The sequence below is a fragment of the Colletes latitarsis genome, chromosome 5 (genome assembly GCF_051014445.1).
Source record: "Colletes latitarsis isolate SP2378_abdomen chromosome 5, iyColLati1, whole genome shotgun sequence".
NCBI classification, from domain to species: Eukaryota; Metazoa; Arthropoda; class Insecta; order Hymenoptera; family Colletidae; genus Colletes; species Colletes latitarsis.
This window is the reverse complement of record NC_135138.1, coordinates 37423220-37448873: the sequence shown is the minus strand read 5'-3', so window position 1 is coordinate 37448873 and position 25654 is coordinate 37423220. Positions and strand designations below refer to the sequence as shown.

Sequence of the window (25654 nt, the reverse complement as noted above, 5' to 3'; positions counted from 1 at the left end):
AATATTCGACGAGATCGAATTGCAACGATCCGAGAAGCGACGATAAACGATAGAGACAAGATAAACTTCTATGAAATATCAGTTATCGTAACGTCAGTGGCGCGGAGAGCAATGAGAATTTATGATGCATCGAATCCAAGAAGAAAGCTTTATTTTCTCGCTGACGTGGAGCGCAACTTTTGATGGATAGGATCAGCTATTCATTTTATTCTACTCTGTGGAACTGCGGAACGGTTACTTGCGAAACTGTTACGGCGAAGAATTCTAACGGTAAATTGTTTTAAGTCGAAATCGTGTCTCCTTCCGCGAAACTGGTCAGGAAACAATTAAAATTGCGCAAACATCGTTACCCAGTTTGAAGTTCGAGTCGATACGGACGTAGTTGAAGTATCTAGTAAGTCTTAATTCCGCTTACTTGGAGATTCTTTTTCCACGATCAGCGGGTGGGAGGGGCTGAGGGGAAGCTTTCGTGACTGGGAATAGAAGCCAGTGCTTATAATTAATTAACGAAGACGGATGGTTCGAAAGCCTCTTGCGTAACTTGAGGAAATTCAATTGTTCGTTTAAATTATTCCGCGCCACGGTCGTAAATCATCGAATAACGTCTTTTGATCGCGGCATTAAAATTTCCATAAAGAATTCCCGGCTAAATGTCCACGTTAGCGTTCACAGGAAATTCCATTTTAATTAGTGCCGCCTTCCGTCGAACGGGAATACTTCCTTTCGAGACAACGGACGTTTCTTTCGAAATCTATTAAATGGACAAAAGATAGTTGCCGAATTAGCAACAAATCTTACCACTGTCTGAAAGAAGACAATGAGGGGCTTACTTCCAAACCGTCTTAAATGCAAACTTTTAAAAATTCCCTGGGAAACTTCAGGCTGTGTTCTCGAATATACAGGGCGAGTCAACACCGAAGAAAGTAGTTCGACTATACGCGTGGCCCGACGCGTCTAACCATTGCTCGATATTTCTACTCGCGTCGGTGTTTACAAGCATTCTCTCCGTAAAAGAATATTAAATAAAGTTAATGCAATATTATGTTTTAATCACGCGAGTGATCGATAATTTATTCCCAACGTATTTTATCCTCTCTTGTAAAGATTAAACTGTTTTACTTCCATAATTGTGTATTTCGGGGCGTTGCTTGCGCGTGTCCCAGACTTTTGTAATTAAACACGAACATTCCTCACCCTGAAAATATACGTTCTAGGTAATCTTTGAAAAATCCGAACTTCGACTCGGAGACGAATGGAAAATCTTGTTGAACCGTTAAAGATCTTCTCGTTTAATACATATATGCTCGAAGAAGGAGAACCTTTGACGTCCAGAAACCGCGATCGATAATCGATCGATGAAAATAATTTCCTTCGACCCACCGAGGAATGCTATGGAAACTGTTATATGGAAAGTTTCCAGCGCATTCCTGCTATCCTGTGTCGACGTTATCCCAGATCCTTAGCTCCGTTTTGCAAATATGGACCCTTTGAAGCCATAATTAACAATGGGAATAATAGCCTACTTCTGCGAAATTATGAAACCTCATTCCGGTCTTAACCAACAGTGGTTTTCCTTTTTAGATTTTGCCCATACCATTTGGAAAAAAGGAAAGAGCCCCGTAATTGCATTATTACTTTTATTTGTGGAAACCCCAGCTGGAAATTTCATAATCGTACGGAAATAGATTAAAACGCGTTCCGTAACGAAGGTATAATTGCAAGGTCAAGAATGCGCGATAATGGCGGTGTCGTTTACCGAGGTAAAGTGTGTTCCAGAGACGCGGGAGTTGGTTCGTCGTGTGCAGGATGCACGCTCGAACGAGCGTATCCGGCAAACAGCTAGGTAACAAGTTGTTAAGACTACAATTAAAACTTTGCATTCCGCGTCGTTTCTGAACCGGCAAGTGTGCCGGTGTGCTTCGCGAAATAGTCAAGTTTTCGTCGGATGAACGAGTCGAGTGCTTCCCCGTGCCTTTTATGACGCGCTCGGTTGACTGGAAAATTCCACCTTCAGCAGCTCCCTAAAACTTATGCCTCTGCCCGCGTTTCTCCACCCTCGTTCGCAATTTACGAAGCAACTTTGCGCGCAATCCTCGGACAATGTCGGTGCGTTGCCGGTTATGGAACGAAACGTTTGACCCAAGATGCAATTAGATTCATTCTTAACGGGTTCGCTGCCAGACCGGAGCCGTACAATTTTTTTACGAGAGTTTCCACGAGTGGAACATCGGCAATTATCATACTACGAATTTTTAAAAGGTTTGAAGCTCGAGAAATCTGCCATTACTATTAGCTACGCTTATGGATTTAACATCGTTAGAAAGCGTGTAGCATTTGAATGGTAATACTGCGACAATAGAGAGTAGAAAATGCTATATTATTATTCGGTAAAAATTAAAGCTTCAATTCGAACAGACTATCACGGTAATAATTAACGCTGGTATTTAGTCACGATGGAAGATTACCGTTTGCAGCGGTATTAGTGCCTAGCGCCGTAGTTCTTGAGCGAGGATAATGGGTGTTGGGCGTAGAATGCAAAGTACATGGATGCACTCGGCGTATCAAGCGTTGCTCATCTTATTCCTCGTATCGTATCGAGCACCACAGGTGCATCCGTTGAACAAATCACTCCGCTCTCATTGGCACGACTCGTGACGCGTGTTGAATCGCTCATCGTCGTCGACAAACTTCCATCGTCGGATCCGTCCAGTCATGTTAGCGTCGCGCGCGCGGAAGCACAAACATTGTTATCGATTCCACGAACTACGGAAGCAGGAAAGGATCCCCGATCGATTCTTCCTTTTCTCGTTCCCCGTTCCAGCGGGCCATCGACAACGAAACTGCGACGAGTACAAACGGATCGATCTTCCCGGGGTCTCTTTATCAATCTCGATCTGCTCGGGCACAATTGAATTTATTCGCTCCGAGCAATTTTGTCCCGTAAGAGCGAAGAATTATTACCAGGCCTTTTATACCCTAGGAATTCTTTGTTAAAGTCTCCCGAGTAGGATCGTCGGGGCAGCTCCAATTTGTAGGAGCTTTTTATTCCGTTTGGCCGGGGTACGTGACCATGGCTACTTCGACGGCACTCTCTAATGAGGACGATTACTCGCGCGCTGGCGCCACGCAAGAAAAATGGCCGGGTAAAAAATTGATAATGAACTCGGACGGTATAACGAGTCGCGGCTGTACAGTTGCACGACACCGGCCTGTTATCTGCGGTCGCGGTTGATTCGAATACGAGTGTTTATAGCGAGCAACGTTTCGGAGAGATTTATCGCCGAGTAAGTGGTATACAATTACGTTACAATTTGCGAAGCTGTTTTGCCTACCCGTAGACTATAATCGCGCTAAAAGCTCGGTTATTTTTCATGCAGCCGCGTTTCAACCGTTGGCGATATTTCGTTTAACGAGCATTAACGAACACGACGTTCGCGAAGGTATCGCGAAAGGACGTTTCAAAATTAACCGCTCTATCGATTCTTGCGCCTCGCACGCGCGAGCTGCGAGGTAAATATAAGTCGATCTCTTTGTTATTCGGTTATACGTCAGCGACATTCTTTTATGAAAAGCAGAAAATGCGAGGAACGTGCTCGCGCCAGACACTGAGAGAATCTTGATGGAAAACCACCTCCTCCTCTTCCTCCGTAACAAATAAATTGTTCCATACGGGGATGATTCGTAAAATGCACTTCGCGAAAAGGTGAATAGTAAAATAAAGATTCTGGAAATTGCAGTAACGTTTTGCAGCCCCGGTTGATCGGACGAAATTACTCACAGTTCAGGGAAATTGATCGATGACAATGTATTCTGTAATTATCATCTAGCTCAACGAACAACGCTAATTGATCGTTTCAGCGACTTTATGCCGAATAATTAGTCACACTGGTGCTCGCGTATTCTCCCATTTCGTCTTCCATTGACACCGTAAATTTATGCAGAGATACTTGAAGCACGGTTGTCATATTGCACAATAGCGACAGTGCGGAGCACGATATCAAATGAACCGTAATCAACGTTAATTCGATTGGCAACCGTAACGCCAGCAAAGCACATTCTCAGTGTACCGACCAATCAATTGGACACACGCGCGTCCCTAGCTTCGCGAACCGTGTGGATTACAACTCGAAAGCGACGCAATACAACGACACCGGGTCTAATTGGCCGATCATTCTTCGCTGATATTAACGGCCGATTGTATCGCGACGACGCGCATCGAATTTAGCGGGTGCACCGATGAACTGCCTTCATTTTACACCGACACAAAAAAGAGGCAATATCGAGTAACCCGTCTACATGCATATACAACCGGAAATTAAAACTGTTTTTCCAAAACGGAATGTTTATCGTGACCGCGTTTTCAATTGTCAGTAAACGAGAAAAGAGATTAATTTTCCTAAACGTCAGTTAGTAATTCGGTTCGAAAAAATCTCTAAATTTCAACACGCCTCCTGGGCATAGTCGGACCGCAAAACGGTTAACATTCGACGATCGGGCTTTCCACTTTACTCGCCGCTGGAGTGCAATTTTTGAGGATAAAAATTTTGCCTCGAATTTCGTTCGATCTACCGACGAATCCTGAAAAGTAGATTTCCTTCTTTTTCCAACGGAGTTCGCTGATAATGGTTAATGTTTATCAGCGGCGCGCACCTGGGCACCAGAGTCTCGTCCCCGAGGAGCAACAAAATCAATCAATTCCGTGCACGTATGTCCTCCGAGGGAAGAAACCGATAACCGAGAGACGTAAATTGAGACTTTTCAGCGAATTGACCACTCGAGTTGTTCTGGGACTACGTGAGAAATGATCGGGGAGACTTTCGCGTCGTGCTACCTTTCGTAACGGTCGCATTACCGGCTGTTAGAACCATAATATCGACGCGTTGCACCAACGATTACGCGTCTCTCTTCGATGAAAACCAAGGATGCAACTTGTATATTAAACGAGAAATTTTTATTTCCCACCAGTACGCGTTGGGTTTGCAAATATCTGGAAAAACGAAGTTGCGGGTCACTGGATCGAAATTCCCCGCGGTGCGCTTCTTTGATTGCCCTCGATAAGCGTTATTTAATTAAAGCAAGAAACGCTAGGAAAATGTTTCGAGCAAAGTCCGTGGATTGAAATTTCACATTGAATATTAATCGCTGGATCATATTATAAGAGTTTAATAATGCACATAATTGGAAAGAGTGTAATTTAAGAATTTCCTTGAAAATATATTCGAAGGAAACCTCGTGTGGTCGCGTCCAAAGACACCACAGAATTTCTTTTTGATAGATCGTATGTTTCTTCTCGAGCTGAACTCGAGAGAAACCTGATCAGGGTTTACATAAGAATCACGAGAAAGCCTGCAGGCAGCAGGAAACATGAGAAAAGGATAAGTTTACTTTGGGTATTGTACTACTTTAATGATGCTCGGAGAGACAAATGAAATTTAATCATTCCTCGAGTTTTCTTTCCCGAAATCGATTGGACCGATTGGAAATTTTTATCTTCCATACTTTTGAACAGAGAAAGAAACGAAAAAGTGTAAATAGTACGAAACTGTCAGCACGTATTGTATCGTAAATGCACGTTTGCAAGCAACAATTTGTTTGGGGAGTTACGCAGAGGAAACTTAATATCGAGAACAGTTTAGTACGCGCGTTTGGTTTACAAAGCAAAATCGACGCATAAAATAGCACGTGTATCGCGTATCATTTACCGTGTTTTGCGGATGCACTCGCCACGTGTTTATGACTGCTCGATCGGCTGAAATTCAAGCGTCACGATTCGCGATACACTATCATACGCGTTTATGTTGTAGTAAAGTTATACCTAAACCATTTGCCTCGTTATTCGCTGCTGCAACGCGGACGAGAATACAAACTGGGAGGCCGAATCGACGAAAAAACGAAAAAGATCATCGTTAACGAGCAGTTTACTTAAAGTACACGGCTCCAAATCAAACGTCCATTCGATACACTTGAAACGGTCTTAATCGTTCGACCGAAAGTCTATCGGAAATCGAATCGCTGAGCAATCAGCGTCACCGTAAAAAAGACAGCACAGACGTGAAAAACGAAATACATGAGAAATATTTCCGCCAGAAATTCTATACCGGTGTGTACACCGTAGAGTTTCCAGGCAAACGAAGCTAGGAAAATGATCATTTTCCAACGTATAACATTGTACTCGAACTAAAACTCAGTTCAAACGAATACGACATGGAAGATGCAGCTCTCCGTGTTTAATTAAACTATCGTACGAACGAAATTAGCGTTCCCTGCCAGCGACGTGCGTGTATTCGGTGGTCTTTATATTATTAACGTAAAATATCGTATATAGTTTCGGCGGAGAGTCGGAGTTAGGTCTCGTCGAACATCAGACTGCGCGATTACGCTCGTTCGATCCATCTCTGGCTCGCTTTATTTCCGACTGGAGGAAGCGAGACAACTTTTCTTACTCGAGTAAAATCCCACGACGAATGAATTATCCAGGACGATTGAGCTGGGGGCACGAGAAAGGAACGGTATCTGTCTTTTTGCTCGCTTACGCTTGGCTCGCGAGAAGACAGAAAGAATCTCCAACGACGTTCTTTTTTACTTTTCGTCGTCGCTGCCCGTGACGGTCGCTAACGAAATAAAATTTCAAGCATTAAACCGTGACGTGTTTTGTGCTAGTCAGTGTCCAGACACGGTACGTTTAGCAAAAGGACAACCGCTTCGAGTTAAAATGATACGGACTGGATTTGGAAACTTTTCCTGGAAAATATTTACTCCGTAAAATCGGTTCGATTTTATTTCTACTGTTTCATTACGTTCACAGTTGTAATACAGTTGGTCAGTGCGTAGGAATGGTATTCATAATCACGTACCCTTTGGAATAATTAGTAAACGGCAGGAGAACGTAACGAGATTTCCATCATAATTATTCATGTAAACTCTAATAACTTCCATCTTCCTTGTACCGCATTACATTTTCGTTTCGAAACAACGGAAAAAGAGGAATTTGATGTATTATTTTTGTTGGAAGATGCAAGAATCAAGTTCTCTGCTTTCCGAGTTCTCTCTTCAGGTTCATAAATATGTAAATGACCAGTGACAAAAACACGATAAAACGAGGAAAGTGGAAAGAACACTTATAAAAGGAAAGAACTGCACTCTTGTAACTTGTATTTAACGTAGACAGAGTTATTTGTTTTAAATATATGTTCCTCCAATGCTGACCAATGTGGACTGATTTTCCCATTGAAATTCAACATTAATTTTTAATAATTCAGACTCCAATTAAATAAAAATATGAATTTCTTTGAAGTTGTTGTTTCCCATAGCTTGGTAAGCTTTAAGAGGAAACTGCATTCGTATTTCTAACATTCAGGAACGTCAAAGTATAAGAAATATGGTCGACAATTTTGTATTAAAAGTTTAAATTATTCGCAATTATACTGCTCTTGGAAAGAATTCCCAAAGAACGCCCTCTTTTGCTCCACAATGAGCACACCTGCTCAAGAAACGTTACAAAGTATAAGTAGAAAGTTTATTCGTTAAAATATTTGAAACTTTCGCTCGGTTCAGTGTAATTAAAGGTTAACAAAATTGAATGCGTCACATTGTAATTCCTTCCTTATACACCCCTGGTCACCCCTGGGAAAAACTTTAACGAGAGATTCTAGAGGCCAAAATAACACGATAATCAAGAATATCAATTTGTTGATTGAGGCTTCGTTGAAAAGTTATTAACAAAATTATTAATAAAATTTGTCCACCTACACGAATTTTTTCCTCGAAAGTGCGTAGGATTTCGGGGGTATGTCTATTCACCAAAAATGATTGTAATTGACCCCCGCAACCGAAAATAATTTTTTCAGAACGATTTAATAAAATTTGAAAAATTTCAGTGAAACATATCAATGGTATGGTCAGACATTTTCGGTAAGGAATTTTTTTCTCGAAACTGAGTAGGATTTCGGGGGTATGTCTGTTGACCAAAAATGATTGTAATTGACCCCTGCAACTAAAAATATTTTTCCCAGAACGATTTGAAATTTTTTTTTTTCATTGAAAAATTTTCCGGTCGGTATGGAACTTTGAACGTTATTAACTGTTTAACGAAGCCTCAGTCAATGAATTGTTATTCTTAATTTTCATTTTATTTTCGCCTCTAGAATCTCCCATTCAAATATTTTCCAGAGGTGGCCAAACACCCTGTATGTAGGGAAGTAAAACATCGCGTTTCATTAATTAAATTCCTATCGTCTAACGATAAATAATTGAATACGATAGGACGGAAATGGACGGATGCTTAAATAGTTTACAAAGATATAAATCAAGCGTTACCGCAAAGTTCGAATATTAAAGCGAGTAACTGTATAAATTAACAGGAGCGACGGATTGCCGACCACTGTTGCAGATTAATGGGAATATTTGCCCCCGTTGCATGGCCTTAATAGCCGAATAAGGGAACCGTCAAAACTTTCTATAACAGGTGTGACTTTCTTTCGCGTCCTCCCGATAAATTGGTAAACGCGAGACGAACCGGAAGCTAGGAGGCCTCCAGCATCCCTGCGACTGTATTTTCCATCGACGTGTCGGCTATGTTGGGTATCATGTCGGCCGCTTAAACGGGTAACGGCGTCCCTATTAATTCTCGTATCGAGCGGCTGCAGTACTCGAAGCGATTCACCCATCGTAATTCAATGACACGCGGCAGAGGGTTGCGGAGACGAGGGCGCGCGCGCGCGCCACCGATACGAAGCCCGTTGGTAAAATTGATTTGGAATTGATATAATCGCCGAAGTTAAGCCGACAGAGGGAGCGAGTCAGCTAGATAGACGTATTGATAGGCATGCCGTTGAAACGGACGGTCTGGCGTGGCCAAGGAGAAGATCGAAGGGACAGAGGATGGACGGGCAGAGCCGCGAACCTCACGAGAGAGGGAGGAAGGCACACTTCGTGAAGTTAAACGCGCTAGGAAGTGCGAGAGCCTCTTATAGGAGGACCGGAGGAGAGCACTCAAAGACTCAATCCTGGATAGGGATTGTGAAAGCGAGTCTGTGGTGACAGAATTCTGCCAGGAAAGCTAGAAACCCCAGATCTCGAGGGTAGAGATGGCATCGAACCGAGTACTAGTTCCAGTGCGCAATCAATTGACCGATAACCACGGCGTACAGTAGTCCCTCGCTTCAAGACGGAATATCAGGTCCGCCCAGATGTCGTATTCCTTTCATTTAAGCAATTTAAATCCAGACAATTTTTTAGAAGCTAGTGTTGCACATTTGTGGTGCAGGTTTAAATGAAACTATCAGGTAAAAGTGACCTATTGTTTCGCTGCCGGGGAAAGAGTGCAGTCTTAAAGCTAAGGACCATCGTAAAATGAAAGGGTACTCTGCTCGAATGTTTGTACTTGAGAAAAACGAGCGCGTGCATTCGGTTGTTGTTGCGAAATTATTTCCAATAAATTAGCCAGCCATCCGCTTCTGACAGAAACTCGGCGACTCGACTTTGAAAACAGACGTACAGCGAATTTGCGAGTAATTTCCGCTGCTCGCTTCTGGCTGTTAGAGTTCGCAGCTTGTCCTCCAAGAACGATAAATCTTTGCTCGCCGAAGTTTCGTGCACACTTACAGCCATCTCTAATCTCAGACGTACGGCAATGATCGATCAAAGAGAGAGGAACGTTGTGTCTTAGTTTCTCGATCGCGTCGCTTGCTAGTTAATTGCTTGCTAGCCTTTCCCGGCGTTGCTTCCTCGGTTTATACAAATTGTGAAAGTTCACTAACGATGTAACTGTTGCTATTTTAATCTTCTGCCACTGTCTTTCGTGAACGTCCATCCCATAATGAAAATGTAAATTGTAATTCCGTAAAAATTATTTCTGTAAACAACTCTACAATAATACAAACCAAGCTTCTGTGATTGTACAGTGTTTATTGGGTTATCCAAATATTACCAAATAATTGATAAAACGTGCGGTGTATTGATCGCTTACGGAATAAACAGTTACGCGTGCGGTGACGCATGTATAGATAGGAGAAAGGAAGGTCAGTCGTGGGTGGAATTGCAAGTCGTATCGGGTCAAATGATTCAGTATGCCTTTCATAAGACCCGCGATTAACAATGTCGGGGGGATTCTCATTCCAAGAAACATACAGAAGGCAATTTAATCATTCAACAAAAAGTTTTAACTACTGCGAGAACTAACTACATTACTCTCTTTTAATTCGTTCGTAAAACTTCGCGTATAAATACACAAATTTCTTCTCTGTTTTTTTACCAGTTCTCAAACAAACCGAAGAATTGGAAAAACGTATGGATTTCATCTCTCGAACAAATTCACAAATTTCCAGCCAGTAAAAACATATTCTACATATTTATATATCGAACATTTCCTTTGTATACACGAACAATCGAAAGAGTTTATCGACCCCTTATGGACAAATGAAAATTAAAACCTGAATTACAGAATGGAACTGTTATTCACGCTGAACTAATAAAACCCTGTTTGCGTAACCGCACGATCGGGTAAACATAGCAAATAAATCGGCGTACGGTGTTTTCAATTGTCCGGAGAATAAATATAGTGACGATGCTTTTAAATGTCATGTATTATTCGTGCAAAATTTCACCCTTCTCTCCGAGCGCGCACCGACGACGAGAAAACTTTTGAAATAGTTATTTCATCCGTGAAAACGTTCTGCCATCGCGTCATCGTTTAGCTAACCGGTGTCAGTTTTAAACGGAGGTCGGGATCCATCGACGCTCGTTCTACGGGAATAAAAATTCTTAGAAGCGTTTCGCAGATATTACCGAAGTAATCGACCGTTGGACGATCACCTTTGGACCAACCCCTTGAAATTCCAAAGCGACATTAAAAAGCCATTAACCCGGCTAATGGAAGCTTCTGTGTCCGGCGAGGTTTTGACTGACGACTCGTGGAAGCGAATTAGCTTCTTGCCGCGCGAGATGACTTTCCAAGATTAAAGATAACTTCGTTGACAATTTCGTACCAACGATACGGGCGAAGATCCTTTCGCGTATGTGGGCCACGCAGCCCTCTCTGACATTTTACATTCGCCAGAAAGTAGTCAGAAACTCGTGTTTACGTTTTTCGCATTTTCAAGCAAATTATTTCCAGCGGTACAATTTTGACAAGTTTTCCCCGTTCACTCGAAAAAGAATGCAGGACAACAATGAATACCTCGGTTCTCAAAAATTGCAAGGACACGGTCGCTCGCGGAGCGTTAAATTTTTCGAACCGGAAGCCCGAGGACGTCAATTTCGACGACGCGAAAGCAACACAGGTGTTTCCGTAAAAATTTTCAGCGTAGGAAGGAAGAGCGTCGTGCAATGTACCTAGCCCGAGAGAAATATCGATTCCATTCCGAGGCTATTATACGGCCGTGTGAACAAAATTGTCACGGGCACCGTTCGAAAATTGAAATAATCACGCATCGTGTAAACACGGCCAGGCACACACCGTTTCTGTTATTTTCTCATAAAGAAACAATTTGTACGAAGGGTCTATTTCTGTGTGGTAGCAACGCCCGATTTTTTCCATACGAAATCGAATTGTTGTTCGATTGTTACATTGTAATGCAATGTTACAATTAACGGAACACGTTGCTAAATGTTACTTCGGTCGAATCGTTTGAAAGCTCGATCTTTTTCCGCCGGGGATAGAATATTCCAACAGCGAGAAGTAATCACTCGAGTCCAGATAATAACGTTTCCTCTATCCACCGGAGGAGAAGTAGTATTTCCAAAAATGGATACGACACAGTCGGTCGCAATATCTGTTCCCGCGATTTTATTGCAGATGGCACCCGTGCAGGATATTGCTTTCTTCGGGGCGGCTGACCAGAGGCGGAGCATTATCACTCGACTTTGATACGTTCTTCCAGCGACGCTCTTTTTTGCGGGTACTGATATTTTTCGCGCTCCTCGTGATTCGTGTCACATCTACGGGAAGTAAGTCTCCGGAAATGTAACTACGTGGTCGTCGATGGGACTAAAAACGTCGAAGCGTACGTGCGTTCCGCTGCGTGCAAAGTCTCGTAGAAATATCGGATTATAATTCAAGTCGAAAGTTTCCGCGCGGGATCGATCCGAAGCTTTTCCTTCCTCGTTGCGTTCTCACCTTGGAACTTATCCATTCATAAGACTTTTTCCCCAAAGACGTTTCATTCCTGGCCCTTTAAAGCGGACTTCGCTTGCTCCGCGAGACCAACCGAATTGTAATAATGGAACTTTCTTGCACTCGTCGAACTTTTTCTCCGAGAATGTTCTTGAATCTTACACCTACGATGAAGTCACCGTATTATACAGCTCACGACCTTTCGCCTAATAGTCGTATACGTCGTCTTTCCGTATAACTCACTTCCAATTTGATTTATGAACTCGATCGTAGAACAGGAAGGTTTCGAAGGTTTTTTCGGTAAACATAAACGCGCTAGTGTGATTCACAACGATTGGATGTTCTGTAATTAATGAATATGCAAACGTTCGCTAATCCCTTTTGTCGCGTGCACGAAAGTACAGCATAGTTGAAGTAATTCGCTCGGTTAAAGCTGCCGTGGGCATCTAGGCGGCCGTGCGAGCGGCTGGTCCACAGGGTTAGAACTGTTTCGCGTTTCGGACACGTAGTTACGACTTAGCTCGGGATTAGATTAAATTTACCTAGCCGTCTAACGTGGCAGGATGCTGTCCGCGAGGAGAGGACCGGGGAACAGTGTGAAGGAACTTGCTGGAAACGTCCGGGTTAACTTGCCATAAATTCAGATGGTCACGAAGTCCGTCCAGACGGCTTCCTTGAAAGGAGCTGTATTGTTGTCCACCGCAAATATTTCTATAGCTAGGAGCGATACATAGTTTCTTGGTATCTAAGATGGACACTTTACTAAATACAGTTTCGGCCTAAGCAGTGGTATAGGATCACAGTATCGTAATTCGTAAAGAAGTATCTCAATTTCGTGCAACTTTAATATCGTGGGAAAATAATTTTAATTAACGAGAGGAATAATTTACAAACCGTGTGCAAATTAGCCTCGTAGTCGCTGGTATTTTTAACCAGTTACCTCGTGTGCGTTAGGTAGAATCGAATTTACGCAATGAGCAAACCGATTCAATTAATAACGGGAAATAAGGGTGCACCGCGTGCAAGGAATCTCAATTAAAATCAGTTAACAATTTCAAACGAGATTAATTAATTGTATAACGAATACTAGCGCGGCAGTACAATGAAATGGGCACCATAAAACTCCGCGGCGTATTAAACAGGAAAGCAATTTATACGCGTTGATACGCTTAATAATAAATACAGGAAACCAGCATGCTACAAATCGCATCCCCGGCGCTATGCCGATTGCCGATAATAATTATAAATGGTTTCGTCTAACCCCAAAGCTAATTTGCCCATTAACGACGATAATCGGATATTAATTGAGATACGATATAAACGCAGTGTTCCACGGATCGCTGTAGTCGCGTTCCAACTTTGAAAGGCATCGTGCCAGCTTTTATTGACGTTCATATTGAGTCACATTGAGTCGACAAATTTTACATTTATAATAAAAAGAGACGTGAGAAAGAAACGGTCTGTATTTTAATAAAGACAGCTGCCTAACGCGTACCACCAACGAAACCTTCGTCAATTCCGACGACAGCTTGATGGATATTGTGGTTCGGGCTTCTCCTGCTTCCAGACTTTTCGCACGTGTTAATAAACAATTTGTTGGCTCTCCAGTTTTCGCGGCTCCGTGTTATTAATACATCATCCTCCGAAAATTAGAAAAGTTTGCGGAATTGGAGATTCTTAGAGGGCGTGGTCTATCGAAGAATAATGACAGGAGATGGCTCATTACTACCTCCCGCGGGACCGGAACTTCAGTCGACCCCGTCTAGCGTTCCGAAAACAGAAAGTCGTTCGCGTTAAGCGTGCAAAAAGTAAAACGCTCCGGAGAGGGCGGGAGGTTTGCTTTCTACGAGTTCGTAACCTGCAAACTTTGACACTTACCGCGCTAATTATTCAAAGGAACTCGCTCGGGTCGTTCGAGCCTTTACGATGGATCGAATGGCTCATTTTGTCGACCGTGCGAACGTCAGCCGGAATAAGAAGACATTGTCTACAACTTCCAGTGGTTACGCTAACTTTGTTACCCAAAGGGCTGACATTTTTTACAGAATGGTGGTTTAAACCCTTAAACTTTCATTTATCAGGGTATCAATCGTTTAGCATGAAGTTTCCTCGTAAAACATTTCATTTAATTTGCAAACTGAAATCAAAGTGTACCGACTCTATCAATCATCGATACTATAATTATTCATAAGGTACACGATTTTAAAAGTCTCGTTTCGTAGTTGGCAATAAAATTACGCAGTCCGAGGTGCTTCAGTAATGACGGAGAACTAGGAAACAGGATGAGGACGCGGGCTCGAAATTCGCGAACATTATTCGCAGATCCTGTTATCAACTCCGGGAGACTCGAAGGATTTCGTTGATGGTGCCCGGCCGAAAACTGAAAACGAGTGCAGGCTGACGACGTGTACGCCAACTTCATTTAAAACTGTAGGTACGAATTCCAGCCGAATCGCGTGATCCACGGTGGACATTAAAATTTGGCGGTTTTGCGCAGGAGAAGCGTGAACGCGGGTCGCGAGGTCGAGGAAGTACCCGAAAGCGACGAAGTTTTAAGCACGCCAAGCACGAATTACCAAACTTCTATTCCGCCCGGGTCTCGGTAATCCGGCTAATGATGAGTGTCACGAAGTCTCATGGTTCGTTGTTGTTTGCATCTCTGCGAAACGAAATACTCCGGGCATCACACTCGAATCCCAACGCTCGGTTCTCGTTATTCGAGAAGGATACCCTGGAAGTATCGTCGATTATTCCATAGAATTTCAAACTGTAAACGCAACAACGGCGCCCCGATCGCGCTGATGAGTTCGAAGTTTGGCCGATTAATGGTCGAAAGTTGGTAACGCAAGAAGCGACGGGGCGTTCGACACTGCACACGCCCTCCCACTCTCCCCAATTAACATAGTTCGCGATACTGGGATCATCAACTCGACGTTCTTTCCGGTAGCTTCATTAATCTCGATCCTAGATCCTGCATAATAACCCCATCTTAATTTTTACGCCCGCGAATCCTTGGGGAATATTTTATTCTCTTTGGGAACGTCCGACGAGCGATTAAAAACTTGATTCGAATGGCAAACACTGATGAAATTCGCGCACCGCTTCTGTGAAGTTTATATATTTACACATAGTTGTGTATCTATTAGTTTAGAATTGTGTACGTAGTAGTATTTGTGTACGTTCGGTGGAGTTGACGCTAAAGCCAGTTACCAGTTGTTAGGTTGGTAAAGTGTGCAACAACGCCGTGTCGAATAAACAAGAACAACGGTTAAACAGATTTATGCAAAGTATTCATTACAATGCAACATAAATGGGGGCTTCGATGCACGTTGAAACAAGCTATTTACATCCACTAGAGTCGGCGTGACATTTAAAATTCCCATTTGTGACAATCGAACCCCCGGTTGCACAAAGAGACTACCAACAACGGAAACATTTACTTACGTTTCGACCTTTGTCCTCGTCGGAAAAGCGATGGTAATTAACGTGAATCCCTACGAAAGGGAACAAACAGAGACTGTGGTACGGAAATAAAACAAAACTGGTCGATTATGTTAAAAACAATGAAATGAATCATTGTAAACGAGAAAGGAGGAAAGTTTCGACGATCATGAATATGCCAAGCGATCCTCGCGGATGAGAACAGCTTGGATCGCAAGTTCCAGAGGAAATTGTAACGCGTACGTCGGTCCGGAGAAAAATAGGCTGCTAATAATCCCGAACACGAGGTCCTAACGACTTCTTTGTCGGAAAAGTTTGGAAGAATGGGGGTAACGGAAGCCCTGCGCGACCCCACCGAGTCATTAAGGGTGACTCGCGGCGAAAAAGTTTACCGAAAGGCGACAAGTCGGATGACAAAACGGAAGACCGTAGTAAAAGTTGAGCCGAGATATTGGATTCAACGCGCGGGTGTCCCTTGTCTGACGCCTAATGTCGAATTCCCTTTACCGAGTTTAATTTACGTCTATGGGTTGATCCTTTGCGCTCCGTGAAACTTGGCGCGGATTTTAATTAAGTTTTTACTTTTTTCCGACGTTTCGTTTAAAGTTCAGGTTTGTTTGCTCGACTGCACTCGCGCAAATGAGCAAGCGGAACTTCCCCTTGTGAATCGGACATCAAAAGAAATTTTTCCGTTCTTCTATAAATTTCTTTCCGAATGCCCATTGTGGAAAGGGAAAAGAGAGTTTAGACTCGGGGTTCGGCTGAAAGCTGCGGTAAAAAACCATTGACTGTAGAAGGTACGCGTTAAATTGTCCGTGCTTTCGTGGAGAGGCACACGGATACGTCAGCGGCACGATATTAACAAGACAATACGGTGTGCCGCGCACCAGTGTTTATCATGCGGGACACGCTGCAATGAACACGATCCCCGATCCCATAATCTCCGATTGTCGCAATGGCTATTACTTGAATTATACACAATCTCTTACGAATCTCCCACACAACAGCTCCGTTCGCTGTGTTTGAGCATACGTAAACAACTAAATCGAAATATCCATTAGCCGCTCTTCGAGTCGAGTGCGCTATAACAACGCCATTTTCTAATTGCCGTTGCAACGGTAATATAAAAAGAACGTCTGAACGGGGATGCGGAAAGCGTGGCCAGACCCTTTTGTTCGGAAAGTGTCGACTTTGTACCGATGGGAAACCGATACAGAGAATCGAGAAACTTCGGATCGACTTTTTGTCCAGGCGGAGGACAAATGATCCACATCATGGAGATTCTAACTTTACCAATCGCGTTCGAAAGAGACTGCGACTGGATTCGCAACTTTGTTACAGCACTTTAATCATGAAACTTCTCGAGTGTTTACTTTCTATTACATCGAGTCCATTTCGTTGGATCGGAAACACTGCAGAAGACTCGATAGAGATTCTTTCAACGAAACAATATGATCCTCGCGAGCTATGTTTCGTCGGGAACTATTCTTAAAAAATTTATATTTAGAAAATCATAATTCTTTGACCTTTTTAAATACTTCCTATTCGTGTCGCTGCTGATACAATGATTTTTATCGCGTGCGTGCAATTCGGAATCAGTGTTTTGGAGAGTAAATAAAATAGAATGCAATCGATACGAGTGGAACCAACAACGTGTTAATTCTCACTAGTGTAACGCGAACGCATTCGTGTGGACAGTTTGTACGCGTATAGTTCGCGAATCCATTCGTGGGTTCCGTCGTGCGAAAAACTGCTCGCAATCCGAGAAGTCAATTCCCCGACGATTTCGACGCGTCGACGTTCACGCATTTACAGTACATCTTCATTCGTCGAATAGCCGCGGAAACGCGTTCAATTCCTATAATTTCAGTTTTCCATTCGCGGATGATTTTCCATTAGTTGCCGTAGATTCTAAAATTCTTTGTTCCTTTTAACACCCCGTGTACTCTTGAGCTTAATTTTGATCGATTAAATAGTTACTAAAAATTGTTGCCTTGGGAACGTTGGATTTTTTCAGGCCAGCAATTAGTTTAGCTCGCAACGAAACGTTGAATCCACGTTAATATCGATCCTGTCATTCGATTCCTACGCGCGAACTTCATTTTCCCAAACGAACGTCGAGCAAAAACGTTCGCAGCTGTTCTCCGAACGTATGAAATAGAGTGGTTCGTTAAAATTCGAGGATTCCGGTCTGCTCTCGGAATTAATATACGAGGGAAACGGGGAAAGCGACCGTTTTCCATTATTCGGTTCGAAGGTCAACCGAGGGAAGAAACGACAGCGAAGGAGAAATCTCCGTTGGTGGATCGTTGACGTAACGATCCATTTGACTTTGCAACGCGTCGACTGTTCCGGCGGTGTTGATCATAGCTCAGATGGTGCAAATGGATTTCGATGAAAATTAACACTGCACTGTCGATCGAACTCTCGATACGGATACTCGACAATGTCGAGTGTGTTACCGTGTCCTTGATGTCCTGTGCAACCTGCACAGCAAAACGCACCGTATGCATGACGGATCTGCATTATATACGACGATCGAGTAGATTATGTGAAGTGCATTAATGCGAGTGCGGACAAGATGCAACTTGCATTTCACTTCTGCCTCGTCGGAAGTTTCAACGGACCTTCGGGACCCCAGTTTTGGATATCCCCGGAATATCGATCGTCCCGAATTAATGGAATCGTCGAAATACCCGGGACAATTACTAATTAATCTCCCGGCATTATATTCGAGTGAAACGACGTTGCCATGTCGTAGACATCCATGACGTCGCGGTGCTCTATTGTTCAGTATGTCGATTTCAAACTATTATTCTCTTCCGCGACTTCGTGCACGATTAATGGAACCCGCCACACGGAAATAAATCACGGTTTCTCAGACTATGGAAACGCAACTGCTGACCCACACGATGCTGGGCCGAATATAAACTCTATTTTTATAAATTCGATTCACGAGCAACGAACCAAAACAACTAGTAATCATAATATAACAGACAAGAAAAATGATGATAATGAAACCTGTGGAAAATGACGTACAAGAGGCAGAGAATGTTGTCTGCTACCGAATATGAGATCCGGAATGAAGGATAACGTCGAGCCCTGCGTCCCTTTTCCGCGAAGTGTTGCGTAAATTAAATATCATCGTACACGGCCGCAACGTAACAAAATTTTTAGAAGCCTGTTTCCGCGCGGTCCTAAATTATCCGGCGAGCATAGGTACGGACATAGTCCATAATTCAGAGCAGCGGCGAAAACTAAAGAGCGGAAACATAGGTACGGTGGGAGTCGAGAAACAGGATTGATAGCGTCGTCGTTCCGCCGACTGTTTCCCATCTTCCCCGCAAGGTCGCTGGAATAATTTAAGGTCGACTTGTTCCGCTCCCTCCGCTTCTAATTATAGCTCTCTATGCACCGGCTATAAACGCCCCGATAATGTACATATCGCGAAGAGGCTTACGTCGACCGGAAGTGTCACTTCACCTTGGCCTTTCTCGGATCCCTCTCAGGGTTTCGTCGTCCTGAGAGAACTCCGTTTAATTCCGGCTAAAGGATCCGGCTCCCGATGCTTGGAACCGAGCGGCTTGTCACATTTACGTCAGAAATTCGAGCTTCCGGGAGCGTGACGTACAACCTACCGAAAACATCGACTGGCCGTATTCGTAACTTCGTTCCGCGATCAACGGGTCACGACGACGAATTTTTAGGGTGGTCGGATCGCGTCGTTGCTCTGATCGATACGCGGGTCTCGTTTTCGGACAGAAAGCACCACGAACAACGATGCTTTCAGCTATTTCGAGCACGCATCGAAACGATATTTGCACGCGGTGACACTCAACGAACCGACGACGCTCGAGGCTAGCGTCTCTTATTAAAGACGACGCCACGCCATAGACAGCCGGCCGCCTCGTTCGTTATTTGAACGTTATTCACGATTGATTATCTCGCGCAGTTCGCACGGCGGGAAATAGCTCCTCCGGTGATGAAGCGCGCGGCTATTTCGAAAGCGCGTCGATGTGAATCCCCTCCTGACGAGGGAGACGCGTTACCGAGCAACGCGCAACAGAGTTATGGCTCATTTAACCGCTGTTGCTGGCAAGTCGGCTGAAGGGTTGCGGATGCAAGAGCACGGGTTAAAATAAGGCACCGGCTGGAAAATGCAGAAACTGAACCTCCTTCGCGCTTGGAGAGCACCCTGCGCTCGCTCGTGTCTCGCCATTCTTTGCTACCGAAATTTTTTCCCCAAAATAACGCTCGCAATTATTTTTGCGTTCATCCTAAAGTCAGAAACAGGTCGAAGCATTTCGTCCATTTTATAGAAACAAAATTAGGAAGTATCGATACACCCGCTGGTCGCCTGTATATTCCCCAAATCGATGCCTAAAAATAACCAATATCGAGAACATCGAACATCGCAAACATATTTTCGAGATTGAAAAACTAATTAACGTTTAATATTCGCGATTAATATACCCAATTATCCAAAACGTTTACACGCGTCGAATAAAATATTCGCGAACGTTTTGCCCGTATACATTATCGAGCTATTTCATATATTCGGTACTAATAACGAAATTGACGGCGTCGATTCGGGCGACCTGCACGCATTAGACTCTCCCTCAAATCCGTAATATGCGAAGCATAAAGCGGTTCCGAGGGAACCGGCATACCAAGTCCTCGGAACAGTCCCGGTCAATGTATGCTAGCATACTGTAATGTCTTACTACCGTAAACGTAATTTGGGACCTTAATTAATTCCCTGGATTTCCGTGGAACACGTGGTGGTTTCGTGTCAACATTAGTCAGTTATTTCGGACGCGCGGAAATCAACGTTTGTGACCCAACTACCCCCAGAGCGATCGTTCCATTATAAACATACGTCGAATCTGAATCCAACTGTTCGTTTAAAAAGAATTAAAAATTAATTTTAACGTTTCAACGGAGTAGACGATTCTCGAGCGAATAAACTTCCAGACATTGGATAGGTAGGTCGAGTAGGATCTATTGGTTGCCCCGTTTATCCAATACGCGGCGAGAAAGGAAGAAAGACTCCGCAGTTTTAAACGAGATTTACGGGCGTATACGAACGACGCTTTGACCATCGTTCGAAGCCTCCATCAACGGGGATTCAATCAGCAAAGTGTTAAGACGTGTAACGATCAACGTGGTAAAGTAGAAGTTCTTGCAGAGAGTACACGGTGTTTCCTTGCAACGCGGGAGTAATCTACGCTTAGTAGCTAAAGGGGCTTTGCACCAAAGGCTTAAACGCGTTGGAACAAATTTTGCATATTTCGTGTTCTAAGCAATAAGGATAACAGCATGGCGCATACCGGATAACAAGGCCGCGTTACAAAGCAGACGCGAGACTACGACTGGGTGCTGAAGTCGCGCGTTCCTCTTAAATTACTTCGTCCTAAATACTGCATTGGCATTTTGGTCGAGGCTCAGCTTCCGACAAAGACGCATTACAACGGCGCTTACCCGTATTTAGACCATGTTAGGATTTAGACTGTAGCGGACTTGTAATTAACGGCGCGTCATCGTAAATCTACGAGATCAACTCGTTCCGCTTGAAATCTCTGTTCCGAGCGCGGTCGTTGAAACACGCGACTAACCGGACGATGGGTTTCAAACTTTCCTCTCGCTCCAAGTTTCGAGCCTCTCCGGGAAAATCTTCGACGTTGGTACGCTCCGAGGTAGCGCAAACGTTTTCGTTCCGAGAACAACGGGGGAAACGTCGATCTCCGAGACTTCGTCGAAAGTTCTTAGTTGCTTATTTATTTAATTACTTAACTCTTCGTTGATCGCGCTTGGATCCGACAGGCCAGTTACTTTAATTTTTATCGGTGCAACGCGGACGAAGAATAGGTACGGTTATTACCATCGCGTGGTAGAGGAAAAAAGAAGATCTAGGAATCCTTGAACGGTCGACTTGGCAGCAGATAGAAAGGATTTGTTGACACGATCGAGCACAATCTGCTGAGTGCATCGGGGGAAGCGGGATCGCAGAAAAGTTACAGCACTCGGCGGGAGGTCGAAGTTCTGTAATTTAACAATCAACAGGTTGTGATCAATCGTGTCAAACGCTTTTGTGAACTCCGGGGGAAGTAGTAGTGCATGCAACACGGCGCAAGTCGAAAGCACGGAGGACAGTATCAGAATCGTGCGATAACGCTGTTGCAGTGCCGAGTACTGCTATGAAACCTAGATTGGAAAACGGACACGACTCCAGCGGAGCCAATAAACATTTGTAGTTGCGAGGTACAGAGTTTCCCAAGGACTTTAGAGAGAAAAGGAGTTTGAGAGATAGGGCGAACCGAATGTAAGGGTGGAGCGTTAGGTATTCTGTGGATTCGATAACTAAAAGATAGCAGAGGAAATGGAGAAGTCGCCGATATGAGAATGCAAGTTAAAACAAACAGAAATTGTTTCCGTTATCCGATCGTTTGAAAATTTACTAGGAATTATTTTCTCGCCGAACATCAGATCCGTCTGTATATTACTTTCTGCTACCCTGGATCCGGGTTTAAAAAATCGATAAATTCTAATCAAACAGGAAATTAGTTCACCAACGAATCTGAATTTTCGTATTCGTTATTCAGTACGGAATTGTAATTTATAAGCAGTTGTACGGGAATGTAAACAGAAACTTCCCTTATTGAAATGAACTTCTCTTGGTTTTGAATTGCAAATCATTGCAAGATCCATTACGCTTGGAATTCGTTTAATTTCGCGTTTGAATGAGCGTTGTAATTCATTGATACGACATAACAAAAATATCCCCCGTATTGATGATTATAGATATTCAGAGAAAGTAGTCACGAGTCGTATATGGTCAGACGTCGTAGTCATACTTCGCAAAGAATAATATCCCGCCTGAATAATAGATTCAGGGCAATCGAAATATCTAATTTTTGCAAACTAAAGAGTATTTCTTCTCAGGGAACAGGTTTCCTTTGACCTAAGAATCTCGAGCAAAGAGTTTCATCTCTTCAGAGTCATTGGTTCGTCGTAAAATTGATCAAAAGCACGGCCAATAAGAGCAAACTTTATTTCCGTAATTCTGCCGGGATCTTTTTGCTTCATTGTTCGGGCGTTCTTTAAATTGAAATTCTCGTTCCGATATGTCTGCATTCTTCTCGCTCGCGGAGTGGGACTCCCTTGAGAGTCAAGGGTGACAGCATTTCCAACGTTTAATGGCATCTCGGAGGAAACGGAGTAAAGCAGTAAAAGCAATCCTCGAAAGAATAGAAAAACGCGCAGCTATCGAACGCCATAACGACAAACGTTAGACGTCTCTGGGGTTTTTATGAGACGTCGTGTAACATTGTCGAAGGAAATGCACTTCTCTCCGTGCAGGTAGAATTCGTGGAACGTTATAATTCAAGGAATTTTCCGTTTGTATTCCATTACCGCGCAACTCGTCGGAAACTGTCATAACATTTTAATTATGAAACCTGCAAGCACGTTACAACGATACAGGGGATAATAATCGCCGAAGTTTCGCGCGATGCTAACGAACTAATTACAAAGTTACTTTTCGCTAATTGCTACTTCTGCAAGACCGTTTGTTTACGTGGATACATTGCCACTCACGGCCGATTTCCGAATTTCGCGCACGGTCGGTCATGCATATGCGACCGCACGAAAAGAAAATCTTTCTCGCTTTCCTGTTTTCGAGCGTTCATTATTTTCGTTGCCGTTTCTTTTTCGTCGCCGCAGTAATGCCGTCGCGCCGGAAAATAAGTAGAAAAACCGCACCACGGTGTTAAATCTCCATCGTCGTCGTGGTTCGCGACATTTTCACATTCCCTGCACCCGGAGCCTCGCGATACTCGAAAAATACGCGACAAATCCTTTGTAGCAGTCTCATTATTTTAAAAACGATGAATCGCGCGTGTTCGATAGCTACGAGTTATATAAAAAATATAAAATAACGTTGGTGTTGCGATTTCTATTTCAATATGTTATAATTGTAAATTTATTGACACCTGAGAAACAGAAAGAGGCGTTGGAAAATGCTGCACGATCGCGTTACAAATTCAGATATCCTGAAATGTATTTTAATTGCATGTTCCTGCAAGAAATCTAAGACAGCCATGATTTACTCTATCTGAGACGTCATCGCGCGTTGTACGATAAATTTAATTTTATTAATTGTACGAACACACCTACTAATTAACGATGCTATCGACCTTTTTTTCTACTTAACGCACGTAATCAAACGATCTGTGTTGCGTGCTTTGCATCGGAAACAACCGGTATTTCATTTTTATTTCTATACACTGAGTTTTTTATGATATTTACATAAGCCTCCCATTTTATTAAAGAAAGAAACAGTTATAGAAGAGCGAAGAAAAAAGATTATTAAACGAGTATAACCGCAATGGTAGTAAAAAAGTTATTTCACCGTATGAGAGAACTTTCGTCACGCTCGTGTATGTTTCTCTATCGCGACGCAGCAGTTACTTTAGATTAAATTATTCTATTGTTCCGAGGAATACCAAAATGGTACGCAGTATAAGCCACTCGTTACGATGATATATCGTTATTGTTTTATTTACGCAAGGAACTGCCAATCTTTATCTCTTGAAACTGCTGTTCCAGGTCTATTCCAAGTCGAGGCTTTATGGTATCCAATTTTTTCGCGAAAACTACAAAGCCAAATAACAGCCTGGAACGATGACACAAACTATCGTCTTTATTTGCAATCGAGTAATCCTGGATTTGAATCTCGAAACGATTCCGTGCACGCTGTTTTCTTTCTTCGTATCTCATATCTCTTGCAAGGGAACTCGGGACAATATGGTTAGCTTTATCCTCCAAAATAGAAAAAAGCAACCCCCGCAAACTGTAGATGAATTTATTCCGTTCGAAATACAAAAATTTGTCCAGCCATCTCTTTCGTAACAGGAACAGCTGCGTTTCGTAAACTACGCGATCGTTCGTTATTCTTCGTACACTCGCGTCAGATTCGAAACGCGAGACGCGTATCTCACCGAGCGTGTGTTAAAGGGTAGAAGGAGTAACATTGTATCATGCACACGTTGTATATTTCATTGACGTTATGGCGTCGTAAAGTACCGATAGATCGGACGTGTTGCTCACTACGGTTCTAGGTATACAACGTGACTATATACCGTCTGGATCGATATAAACCGATAGTCAAGCCTACGGGTAACGCAACTTAATACTATTCGCTAATGCGCTCCACGAGTAATCGGAGTGCACGTTGCAGAGCGTGGTCGATAGCAATAGGATTGAACAGATTTGCGATTTATACCGCAATTCTCCCTCGCGAACGGCTGTGCGAATGAAACGTTCGTCCATCATCGTTTGGTCCGAGACTGTGCGTGCGTGGACTCTTGGATATGCCAACGAACGAAAAATTGAACGCTACATTGGTAATATTGATGCTGTCTCGGAGGAAACGAGAATTTATTCGGAAATATATCGAGAGTGCCTGGCGTGGATAAACGTAAGCTAGTACAACTGGTAACAAACGATGGTAATATTTATGACCACTCGATCGTAGTCTGTGAAAATATGGACTATGAGAATCAGACAGTGTGTAGAAGAATATTTGTAGAATAACACTTTTTCATACGAGGTTTTGTTATCGAGAAAATAGATAAAGTGAGACTCGGGTACCAAAGCAAGTAGAAATATCGAGCATTGGTCGGACGCGCCAGACGAATCGTATTCGATCGCAGCTTTCTAAATTCATTTTAGACTTATTATTTCACGTATTATCGCCACTTTTGGTACTGAATTACAACGAAACGCTCGTGTATCTGCGAGTCAAAAGAATCGTTATATTCTGAATTCCGTATGCAACGAAACGCGAGCTCTCCAAGATGCATTCGAAGAACAAAGGGAGCTGGCTTCAGCTGCGGTACTTTGGTTACAGTACGCTGGTCGATTTGTGGTTCGAATGCCGAGCGATTCGATTGAATCGAGAATAGCGCAGAAAATGGGGCCCTTTGGAGAGGTCTGACGGAAAACGGAGACGAGCGTGTACGTGGTCGACGCATAGGCGCGTTTACTCCGCGTCTGAATTTCGCAACCGAGGCACGGTTGTTCCGAATAAATCACGGATTT

General features: G+C 43.3%; 1 protein-coding gene across 6 annotated transcripts in view; it reads left to right on the top strand.

Moving 5' to 3' along the window:
- Dop2r (dopamine D2-like receptor) overlaps positions 1 to 25654 on the top strand; it is a 177822-nt gene that overhangs the window by 135540 nt on the left and 16628 nt on the right. The gene's annotated exons all lie outside the window — the stretch shown is intronic.